Here is a 12351-nt window from a genome sequence, read left to right as displayed (position 1 = left end):
TGTGGAGCTGACATCCACTTCAAGAGAAGCTGGTTTTAACAGCATTCCTGAGGAAGATGTCACAACAGAGCGAAAAGGGCATGAGCTTTGGAGTCAGGCAGCACTAAGTTCAAATCTTGTCTCCACCACTTACTCACTGGTGTCCCTGGGCAGGTTACTTATCCTCTCTCCGCCGGCATTTCCTCAGCTGCACACAGGGTTAAGAACACCAGTTTTAATGGAATTGTTAAGTGGCACAATGATTTTTAACGCAAAGGAAAGTTCCTGGCACAAAATAGGTACTTCAGGAATAGTAGCTGATATTACAATTATGTTATAATAATGGCCATTATCCCTCCCTGAAGGGCACTCCAACATACAATGGATTGCCCCCCCCATTCTGTGCAGAGAGCACAAGAGTCATGGCAGAGTGCCCACGCTAGAGTTCCGAGGACTCAGTGTCCAGGAGGGTGAGTGTGTATTGTGCGTGTGTATTGCAAGTACTTTAAGTAATGGAAAATTGAATGTCAGGAGGTACATGGTGCAATAAGGGAAACCAAGAACAGAAGTCATGGTACACCCAGGCCTCCAGGAACTGGGATTTCAACCAAAGCAACCCTGGGACGATGGTAGCAGGATTTGACAGAGCTTCACACCGGTGCTCCAGAAATAGGACTCTGCTATTCCCCATGTGTTGGTGCTCATGTCGCCGGTACATTTATTCTTTCTACTTTTTCTTTTTTCCACCTGATAGCTTCTCTTCTCTCATAGTGTCTGTTTCTTCCTAACTTTGACCCTATATAGTCCTAACCCCACCTCTTCTTTTCCACTGTAAATCCTTTCTAATTCAGTTCTTGAGAGGACCTACCTTCTCCTTTCCCCTTGCAGTTTGAACTGCAAATGAGGATCTGTTTCAACTACCATCTTAGCAGTCATCTACGGCTGAAGAAAGAGAAGGGGAAGTCATGCGATGTAAAAACCACCTAAACTTTAGCAGGACCCGTGGGTGGACCATTTCCTATAGAAGGGACTGCGGTCATGGAGGCACCATGATTTGCCATGCCTAGTAGAGAGCATCTGTGAGCTTGTGTCCAGCACAGGCCAGGAGGCCGGATGGCAGAGCAGATTTAAAAAAATAGCATACTGTTATTTTAGAAGTCAGTATGAGAGTATTATTCAGCCATAGAAATGAAGGAAATCCTGCCATTTGTGACAACATGGATGGACCTTGAGGGCATTATGCTAAGTGAAATAAACCAGACAGAGAAAGACAAATACTGTATGATCCCACTTATATGTGGAATCTAAAACAAACAAACCCACACCCCTGAACTCATAGATGCAGAGAACATCTTGGTGGTGGCCAAAGGCAGGAAGTGGGGAGGGAGAAGAAATAGGTGAAGGTGGTCAAAGGATACAGACTTCCAGGTATCGGATAAGTAAGTCCTGGGGATGTAAGGTATGACATGGTGACTGTAGTTAATAATGCTGTATTGTATATTTGAAAGTTGCTAAGGTAGTAAATCTTAAAAACTCACACTTGTATAATTGGTAACTATGTGTGGTGATGGATGTAAACTAGATTTATTGTGATCATTTCACAATATATACAAATATCAAGTTATTAGGTTGTACATCTGGAACTAATATAATGTTATATGTCAATTATATCTCAAAAATAGTATTAGGGGCACCTGGGTGGCTCAGTCAGTCAAGCATCAGCCTTCAGCTCTGGTTGTGATCCCATGGTCCTGGGATTGAGTGCTGTATCAGGCTGCCTCTCCTTCGGCCGCTCCCCTTTGCTTGTGCTCTCTCTCTCTCTCTCTGTGTGTCAAATAAATAAAATCTTTAAAAAAAATAGTCAGTATGAAATTAGTTGCAGGAAGATATCATGCAACATTACAACACTGGAAGCTTCTTCCAGGAGTCTCACTTTTTTCCCCTCTGCAACTTGATCAGGTACAAAGAACTACCAAGGCAGTTGGCTCCAAGGATAATGTCTGTGGTGGCTGCCTTCAGGTTCTTTACACAGCTGTCTGGAGGATGAAAGTCCGCTCTGCTCCAACGTCAAGGGCAAGGATAAGGCTTGTTTTCCTTCTCTGCTACTCCATCCTGCTTGGCCTGGGTGTGGAATCTGGGACATTACTGTTACTTCAGTCCTGAGCAGAGCTCATCCAGGGTGAAATAAGGGTAGGATCAAGTCTTTGCCCTCGCTGGCACTTGGCTTTCCCCCAGGATGTTCATTCTCTACTTCCCGAAGAGAGGGCCAAGCCCCAGTGGCAGCTGTTGTGATTTCCAGAAAGCACAGAACTGGGGCTTCCCTACCCTTCTCGCATCTCCCATGGGTGTCCATCCAAATGCGTATGTGCCTGTTTGGAAGCTGACAGGGTGAATAGCTTAGAAAGTGACTGAGAGGAGAAATGTATGGATTCATAGATTGACAGAATTAGTTAAGTAAAACATCCCTTTTATTCGTTAGGAAAAGTGGAGGCACAGAAAAGTGATGAGGTGACTTGCCCAAGGTCATAAAACTACTCGTTCCACAATCTATTCCTGTTGGAGAAGGAAGGAGAAACCATATATTTCCAAGGCCCCTGCTCTTCCTTCCTCCTTAGAGGTGTGAAGACGAATTGACTTCTCCTTTTGTGCATTGTAAATTTTGCTTACTCCTTTTTGTTCTCTACCCACTGTTAGTTATTAGGGTGATGCTTCCATACAGACAAGGACCCAGCAATGCCCAAACCCTGCCTTACCTGCTACCTCCCTCTCCACCTCCCACCAGGCTCCAAGGAAGCTAAGCACAATAAATAATACAGATTGTGAAACAAAATACCTCTTTATTAGCATGGCCCAGGCACCCATACCCCAATGTAGAGCTCGCTGATAAAAAAAAAAAAAAAGTAAGTGAGGCCTTCTTCTTCTTGGGATTTCTCTGCCCTCTGACCATATGCAAAGATGAGGAAATCTGAGAAACAGGTACTATATGGCCAGGTTTGCACAGTAGGTCTTTGCTTATTTGCTCACCCAAATGCATGGTAGGAGGAAAGTAGAAGAGAAGAAACTGGCTGAGCCTGATCCATCTAGAAGGGATACAGGAAGCACAAGAGAGGAGCACAGAAGTTCACACCCTTTAGCAAATATAGCCTAAATTAATTACCTGGCGCTATGTAACCAATCACTCCAAAACTTAGTGGCTTCAAACAATAATCATGGGTTATCTCTGGCTGCTTCTGTGAGTCGGGAATTCAGACAGGGCATAGCAAGGATGGCTTTTCTGTGCTCCACAATTTCTGGAGTCTCCCCTGGAAGACTCATAGACTGAGGACGGGACCTGTCTGAAGGAACATTCACTCACTCACAGATCTGGTGGTTAGCTGTCAGCCAGGACACTCCCATGTGGCGTTCCCATGTGGCTTCCCCAAAACATGGTAAGTGTCCTGAGAGAAAGCCACACGAGGGCACCTGGGTGGCTCAGATGGTTAAGCGTCTGCCTTCAGCTCAGGTCCTGATCCCAGGGTCCTGGGATGGAGCCCCGCATCCGGCTCCCTGCTCCGCGGGGGGCCTGCTTCTCCCTCTCCCACTCCCCCTGCTTGTGCTTGCTCTCTCTCTCTGACAAATAAGTAAATAAATATATCTTAAAAAATATACATAAGTAAAATAAAAAACAAAACCAAGTTAGTACATTAAAAGAGTAAAAAGTGCCTTTTTGTGTAAATGATTATTCTCAATCGAAACAAGAGAAAATATGAATTAATAAGAAAGACATAATATATTCCCAAATATGTGCTTGCTTACAAAAATATAAAGCACTGTGACAAATCAAATAACTGGAAAAGAAATACAAGCGTTACCCCACAAAGATGCCTGATCCTGATGGGTTTATGAAAATTTTCCAAACTTTCAAAAGAACAACAACAAAAAAATCCCTATGTTACATAAACTGTAAATGTGTGTTTGCGTATGTTGTAGGTCTTATTTTATCAAGTGAAAATGATTGATTTCAAAATTTGAATAGGAAACTAAAATCAAATTATAGGGCAATCTCATCAATAAATAAAAACGTTAAGATTTTATGTTAGCAAAAAGGGAGAAAAATACATGTTGGAGTCACTATGTTTAATTCTAGAAATGCAAAACTGGTACAAAGAAGTAAAACTAATATAGCACATCACATTAACAGAAAAATGGAAATAAATCTACATGATTTATCCAAAGAGATTTTAATAAGTTGTTGCCTATAATTCTCTTCCCTTCCTGATGAGAACTTTGAAAATCAGGTGTTGATAATTTAGAGATTGTTTTTTGTCATATGGAATTTATCAGAAAGGTAGATTCCTGGTCAGCATTGTTTAAAATCATTTCTCTTCTATGAGAATACAGCCTTTACTCAAGGATGTGGAGGAAGGGGGACTGGTAAGAAGAAAAATATCAGCACCTTGGGGCAGGAGCCCTCGTATTTACAGACTGTGGCACTAGGGAGGTAGGATCCAAGGAAAGACCAATTCAAGAGGCTCACATATACAAAATAATTGAGCAATGACCAGGAAAAGGGAGTAGGAATAAATGCTTCTAAATGTCCAAATGATATGCTTTTTAATTTATTTTTTGCTTATTTTGATTTGAGCTGCCTCCAAGCTATTTTTTTTAAAGATTTTATTTATTTGACAGAGAGAGAGAGCGTGAGTGGGAACACAAGCAGGGGGAGTGGGAGAGGGAAAAGCAGGCTTCCCACTGAGCAGGGAGCCCGATGCGGGGCTCGATCCCAGGACCCTGGGATCATGACCCGAGCTGAAGGCAGATGCTTAACAACTGATCCACTCAGGTGCCCCCCGAAACTATTTTTTTTAAAGATTTATTTATTTTGGAGAGAGGAGAGGGGAAGGAGGGAGAGAATGAGAGCGAGCATGTGGTGGGGAAGGGACAGAGGCAGAGGCAGAGAGAGTCCCAAGCCGACTCCCTGCGGAACCCAGGGAGGGGCTCCATCCCACAACCCCGAGGCCACCTGAGCCAAAACCAAGAGTCAGATGCTCAACTGACTGGGCCACCCAGGCACCTGGCCTCCAAACTATTTTTATCTTCAGCGATTCCTTTTTTTTTTTATTTAAGATTTTATTTATTTATTTGGCAGAGAGAGAGCACAAGCAGGGGGAGCAGCAGGTAGAGGGAGAAGCAGGCTCCCCACTGAGCAAGAAGCCCCATGTGGGGCTCCATCCCAGGACCCGGGGATCATGACCCCAGCCGAAGGCAGATGCCCAACCAACTGAGCCAGAGGCACCCCAATCTTCAGCCATTCCAAACAGGAAACTAAGGCAACATTAGCTATTTTGGATTTCCAGTCTAACCACGATGGAGTATGTACTAAAAACAGAGTCCGATTTTATTCTTGAAGAAGAAACACACTGGTTTTCTCAAATCAGGGTCTCTTCTAGAAATGTCATCAATAACTATTTAAGAAGAAAATATTATGTTTAAATATTAGAAAGGAAGAAACAAGAATATCTTTTACAGATGGTATGATTGCAGACCTAGGAATCAAAGGAAATCAACTAAAAATTATTGAAAGTAAGAGTTCAGCTGCAGAACTGACACTAAAAATTTTGTATGTATGTATATATTGTATTGTATTATATACGTATACATGTCAGTATATATACTGATACATAACAAGGAAATACAATAAAAAATGGATTTCTGTTGTTGCTCTTACAACAAAAGCAGGTTAAATGCACAGGGATTGACTTAACTTGTGGCGAGGTTTATTCAGAGAAATTATAGAGAGCGTTAATAAATTGAGTGCTATGCCTGCTCTTGATTAGGAAATTAGATACAATGGTATGTCCAAGGTTAGTATGTAGATTTATCAAAGCCTCACAGGGTAAATGAGGAGCGCAATTCCTCTGGTTTAATAACAAGAAAAATGCCAAAGAACACTTATTTTAAAAAACACACTTACCTACTTTATATTTTGCTTTAGTAAAATTTTGAAACATAGTTCATACCTCTAAACCTTTGTGCAGGACTGCTCCCTTTCTTGTCTTCTTCTGGAGAGTGACTTTACCCTTTATGACCCAGGTAACTCCTCCAGGAAGCCTTCCTTGATACATCCTAGCTGAACCAAAAGCCCTCTTCCAAGCATCCTAGCAACCTACCCGTGCGTTTCTCCCCGACTAGGTTGCAAATTCCTTGTGGACAGGAGACAGTCCTAGCTCTTGGCCGTCTTTGTTCCTAGCACAGTGGGGGCCCATGGTAGTCCTAAGAAAGGTCTTGTGCCATCTGCCGCAGAGTGTCTCACTGCTGGCACTAGTTTTGACATCACTCTTTGTCCTACTGAAGCTGCTCATATGAATCTAGATGATGGTTCTCAGCCCTGATGCATATAGGAATGTCCTGGGGAGTTTATAAAAATACCAGTGACAGGGCTGCACCCGAAGCCAATTAAGTCAGAATCTCTGGGGGTGAACCCAAGTATCAGTATTTTTTCAAAGCTCCCCAGATTGATTTGCCTGTGCTGCCAGAGTTGAGAACCATCAGTTTAGGACATACTTCAGAGCTTCAGACAAAGAGCTGCTTTTAATTCTGGTTCTGACTAGGCAGATGGGGAAGGGTACCCCTGCTGATATGGTTGCTATGCAGGGCCTGGGGGAGTCAGGAAGCATCTCACCTCCCCCTCAGGGCCTCCCCCTCCACGATCCTATCCCCATGAGGCTGAATGCTTACAGTTATCATCTTCACATGTTCTTGAAGGCTTGCTGTTGAAGCCCTCTCTCTGGGAACTGGCTTTGAATGCTGCCTCACTCATTCGCATGCTTGCCTTTCCTTCTGATCAGGGGGATGGGGCACTCCAACTGGCCTCAGGTCCCCCCTTTGGAGTAGAAGGGTTGCATAATAGTCATGACGAGGGTCCAAGGCAAGTCTGAAATAGATATAATCCTAGGGGCCCCCTCTTTAAGAAAAAGAATACACAGTTACACATCACAAAATTGCTCTGGCCTTCCCAAAGTTTGATTTATTGTGGCATTCTCTATCAGAGACTTATCATTGAGAGCTCTCTTCACAACAAACAAGCAAAGATGTGTTATCCTAATTTTACAAATGAGGAAACCCTGGTCCAAAAGTGTGTGCTACTTATCCCAAGTCACACACGTGGAACTAGAATTCAATCCAGTTCTGGCTGGTTCCTGACCCTAGACTCTTTCCACCACACCAGCAGATCTCAGCAACTACAGAGGTTGTGTATGCCCCGGGGCCTGGGATTATCATAAGATGCAGGCAAATCTATAAGGATACCAAATATTTATGTACATGGAAAACTTAATGTGACTTGCATATAGGTAGGATGTTTCTTACAATGCATCGATGCCGTTGTAGCTAATAAAATGGTATCATCTAAAAAAAAGCATGAGTGTTACTTAATAGCCTAAATCACAGTCTCCTTTCTCAATCGAGAGACATGGAAAGCACAACTCTTACATGAGCACTTGCAAATTTTTTTTTAAATTTTAAATGTGACTCTGGTGCTGGAAAGGTCAGGATGCCCACTCTATGAATGGTGCAATGGTATAGCTCATGTTCCCTGGGTCTGCCGTGGCCGGCCTCTTTCCACAGGATTCCATATTCACAAATAGTGGTCTCTAAAATGAAAGACTAGAAAACAATATTGTTTTGTTGAGTCTAATCTCTGATAGAGAATGCCACAATAAATCTGCTGGGGTAAAGGAATAATATATCTGAAATTCTATTTATGTTTATTTTTACCCTTAGCTTTAAAAATATCCACGTATGGGGGCTCCTGGGTGGTTCATTCAGTTGAGCATCCAACTCTTGATTTCAGCTCAGGTCATGATCTCAGGGTCATGAGATCGAGCCCCACGTCGGGCTCTGCACACAGCACGGAGTCTGCTTGAGATTCTCTCTCTCTCCCTCTGCCCCTCCCCATACTCAAGTTCTCTCTCTCAAAAAAAATTTCTTTTTAAATATCCATGTATATTTATGCTTCATAAGGTATATACACGTTTGTAATTATAATTACATATTGCATGACATAAAAGATAAGAGCACAGACCCTGGGATCTTGGGTTTGCCTATGTATGTCCTTAGAAAAGAATCCTTTCTGTGCTTCAGTTTCTTCATCCATGAAACAGAGATAATAAAACCTACTACTGACAGCTGTTGTGAAAATTAAGTGAGTTAACACATGCAGAATATTTAGAACAGTGTCTTGCAATAGTAAGTGCTGTGGAAGTTTTCTTCTGTGATTAAAACTAAGTTGAATTTAAATAAAGAATTTTTAAAAAATAAAATAAAAATTTGAAAAAACGTGCACTGCTTATTTTGCATATATTAAGGCATATTAAGGGTGCACTCTCTCAACCAGAAAAAGGTGTGATCTTAAAAGTTTGGCAATTATGGCTCTAACAATTCGATTAACTACTGTAGAAGCAAAAAAACAAATGAGTCTGGGGGAGCAGATCAGGACGCCGCCCCAAGCTGCCGCCTCCTGCGTAAGCCAGATTCTGGTTTTGGGATCTGGGCTAGCACTGCCAAATTGCTTAACAACGCAGGAGTGAAAAGAGAGCGCTCATATGCTGGGATTATTCCTCTTTGTGTTGTTCTCCTGCCCGGCAATGGGAGACAGGCTGCTACACAGAGCTTCCTTCTGATAACTGGGGGTGGAAAGACCAAATCACAAGGCTCCACTTACAGCAGCCTCCCACTCCCTCCAAGGATGAAGAAAGGGGTCTGTGTGCTGGGGCCATGCCCCTGCCAGCTGCCCGGCAGGACAGCTGCTGATCCCCTGCCCCGAGGTCCTGTTTGTCTCATCTCCAGGCTGAGGCACCAGGAAGTGGGGACATCAGCTGCAGAGAAAAGAAGTAGATTGAGTTTTGCTTATGGTGTCTACTGTTCTTTCCTCCTTTGCTCTTCCCAGTGACAATTTCACAGTCAGTATCCTCCCACAGCCTCAATGCCCTTAAGCCCAGAGATCTACTGGTCTGGCTCTCCTGACTCCCCGGATGCTGTCATCCAGATTCTCTTCTTCCTGAAGGAAAGGCCCTGGAGACCTTTGCGAAGTCCCAATCCCCGCTCCAGGCTCCTCTCCTCCCTCTTTGGGTCTGCCTCTCTGTTACTCAGAGATTTATAACTCATGCAAATACATGTAGATGATTAGGCAAATGATTATGTAAATGATGCCTTTCCTCTTCTCCGTTCCCAGTTCTGGTAACACTAGGAGAAAGGAACAATAGTGATTAAATCCTGACATTCCAGACAAACATGGATAAACCTTGAGGGCATCATGCTAAGTGAAATAAGTCAGACACAGAAAGACAAATACTGTATGATCTCACTTACATGTGGAATCTAAAAAAACCAAACTCACAGAAGGAGACAGTAGATTGATTGGTGGTTGCCAGGGGCTGGAGGGTGAAGGTGATCAAAGGATACAAACTTCCAGTTATAAGATGAATAAATTCCGAGATCTAAAGCACAGCAAGGTGACTATTAGTCACCAATACTGTACTGTATACTTGAAAGTTGCTAGGAGAGTATATCTTGAATGTTCTTACTACACACACACATACAAAAGGTAATTATGTGAAGTGATGGATATCAACTAATATTATTGTGACAATCATTTTTTCAGATATACATAGATCATCACGTTGTACACCTTAAACTTATGTGACGTTGTATGTCTCTTATATCATAATAAAGCTGGAATAAATGATTAAAAGATGGGAAATAAGGGTGCCTGGGTGACTCAGTCGTTAAGGGTCTGCCTTCGGCTCAGGTCATGATCCCAGGGTCCTGGGATCGAGCCCCGCATCGGGCTCCCTGCTCCGCGGGAAGCCTGCTTCTCCCTCTCCCACTCTCCTTGCTTGTGTTCCCTCTCTCGCTGTCTCTCTCTCTCTGTCAAATAAACAAATAAAATCTTAAAAAAAAAAAGATGGGAAATAGAATCAATGTGTAAACAGTAAAGAAGCTGGAATTTTAATCTAGAAAATAAAATGTAATGCTTTTTCACAGCAAAACTTTTTTCCACAGAGGATAAAATAAAGGAAGTCTTTGATCCTTAAATTTCCAAAAAAGCCTCAAATCCACAGCAAACTGTAGAATCTGACCACCTATACCCATTGCATTTTCCCACTGAAAACGGCCTCTTAGGAAATGGTCAAGGGGACTAATTGCTGTATTTTACCAGTAGCTCATATTATAACATTTATGTATTATACACGGAAAAAATCCTGAATTTTCTGCCTAATAGACAAAATATCTTCATAGAAAGAACCATAAATCCAACTGTTCAGTTTCTATTTTAAAAATTCTTGTCCTTATTTTAAACAATTAATAAAGCTGGCTTTTCATGAACCACAAGAATAAGTAACTGGGTTTTTAAGTTGAAATCGTATTATAATGCTCACTCTTGCGGATTGAACAACATCTACAATTCAGGAGGCCTGCTGAAGCTTCCAGGAAAGGTTATTGGAAGCCAAGTACATGACAACTGCTGAAAATCTAATAATTTCAAATGCCGTTGCCGCTGAAATCCTATCTCCGATTTCCACCCACTCAGACAATTATTTATGAAATTGACCCACAACACATTCACACACAAGCTCTAGAAGCCCACAGAATGTTTTGCCTAAAGTTACAAAAATGAATGTTATTAGAGAACCATCCTTAAACATATGAATTCTATCCTATTGCTTAGCTAAAAGTGAAACTCTAAATTGTATTTTTTTAGAAAACTTCTTAGCAGCACCATCTAGTGGGGAGTGCAACAAAAAACCCAGTCTGAAGAGCTATTTCTTGGAATGATTTATTTAAATTTTACTTAATAAAGTTTGTCCCATCTTCTGACATAAGAGTCTAAATTATGAGATAGTCTTCAGGACCACTTGGATAATTGAAAATATAGTGATATAGCAAAACTTAGATTTTCTCCAACAGTTCAAATTTCAAATTTTCGTATATTCTAATAACGAATATTCTAGAATTTTAGATTTCTTTTTATGTAATGTTATTGTCTTAAATAAAGAGAATTTGTTAATTATACCATAAAATGTCATTTGATTTTTAGTTCTTTTAAGCATTTTTAAATTTAAGTCACAAATTAGGAAAAATTTTATTGGATCATGTGTTCTGAAGTTAGGGGTGGGGGGGCGCCTGGGTGGCTCAGTCAGTTGGGTGTCCAACTCTTGGTTTAGGCTCAGGTCATGATCTCAGGGTAATGGAATCAAGCCTGGAGCCCTGAGTTGGGCTCTGTGCTCAGTATGGAGTCTGCTTTGTCCTTCTCCCTCTCCCCAGCGCCCCCCCCCGCGCCGGCTCCACTGTGCTCACTCCAAAATAAATAAATAAAATCTTAAAAAAGTAATAAAAATAAAGTTAGAGTGGGTAGACAAGGCAAGAGTTAGGTTACCAATGGAAATTTGGTTTTTACACCACCTTATGTTAAGCTGTGCTAGATACTTTTTAAAGAGTTAATGAGCAATCTTTGTAACCAAAATGCTTGCTTTTTAGGAGCTTACATTTGGAGAGGGAGCAGAGAAAATAAGCAAAGAAACAAAGAAATATATAATATGTCAGATAGTAATTGGGCTATGGAGAAAATGCAGTGTCAAAGAGATAGGAAGTACAGGGGAAGGGAATTATTGTTATTGTATGTGGAATAGGCAGAGAAAGATCTAATAAGGTGACACTGAAACAGGAAAAAAAAAAGAGAGGGAGCAACCTATGCAGATAGCTGAGGGAAGTGGGTTTCAGGTAGACAGAATAGGAAGTGCAAAGGCCCTGGGGTGGGAACTTGCTTGACAATTCTGAGAACACTGAGGAGGCCAGGTTGGTTAGAAAAGAATGAGCCAAGCAGAGAACTAGGAGAGAGGACAGAGAATTTATGGAGCTCTGCGGCATTGCAGAAAATCTCATTTTTATTCCAAATGAGATGGGAAACAACTGGAGAATTTTGAGTAGAAGAGTTAGTTGCTCTGGCAGGGGTGAGAGTTCAGTTAGAGCAACTGGCTGTTGTATCCATAAGGCCACAGTAAAACAAGGGCTGAAGCAAGGAGTCCAGTTAGGATGCTGTTGCCCCAGGTGAGAGATAACTATAGCTTGGCTCCAGGCGACAGCAGAGGAAGCAGTGATAAGTACTTGTATTCTGAGTATATTTGCAGGCAGAGTCACCAAGATTTGCTGTTGGACTAGATATGGAGAGTGAGAAAGAGTCAGAAATGACCCTAAGGTTTATGATCTGAGTAAACGGCTGGATGGACTACTACTTACTGAGAATGGGAAGGAAAAGACTGTATGTGGGGGAGGGGGTTGACAGATATCAAGGGCTCAGTTTTAAACATGTTAAGTTTTAGACATCCATTAGAC

Source organism: Callorhinus ursinus, unplaced genomic scaffold (assembly GCF_003265705.2).
Source record: "Callorhinus ursinus isolate GAN/ISIS: 27379988/994484 unplaced genomic scaffold, GSC_fseal_2.0 scaffold1, whole genome shotgun sequence".
In the NCBI taxonomy this organism is placed as follows: Eukaryota; Metazoa; Chordata; class Mammalia; order Carnivora; family Otariidae; genus Callorhinus; species Callorhinus ursinus.
The sequence above is the reverse complement of the archived record's forward strand: the minus strand, read 5'-3'. Positions refer to the sequence as shown.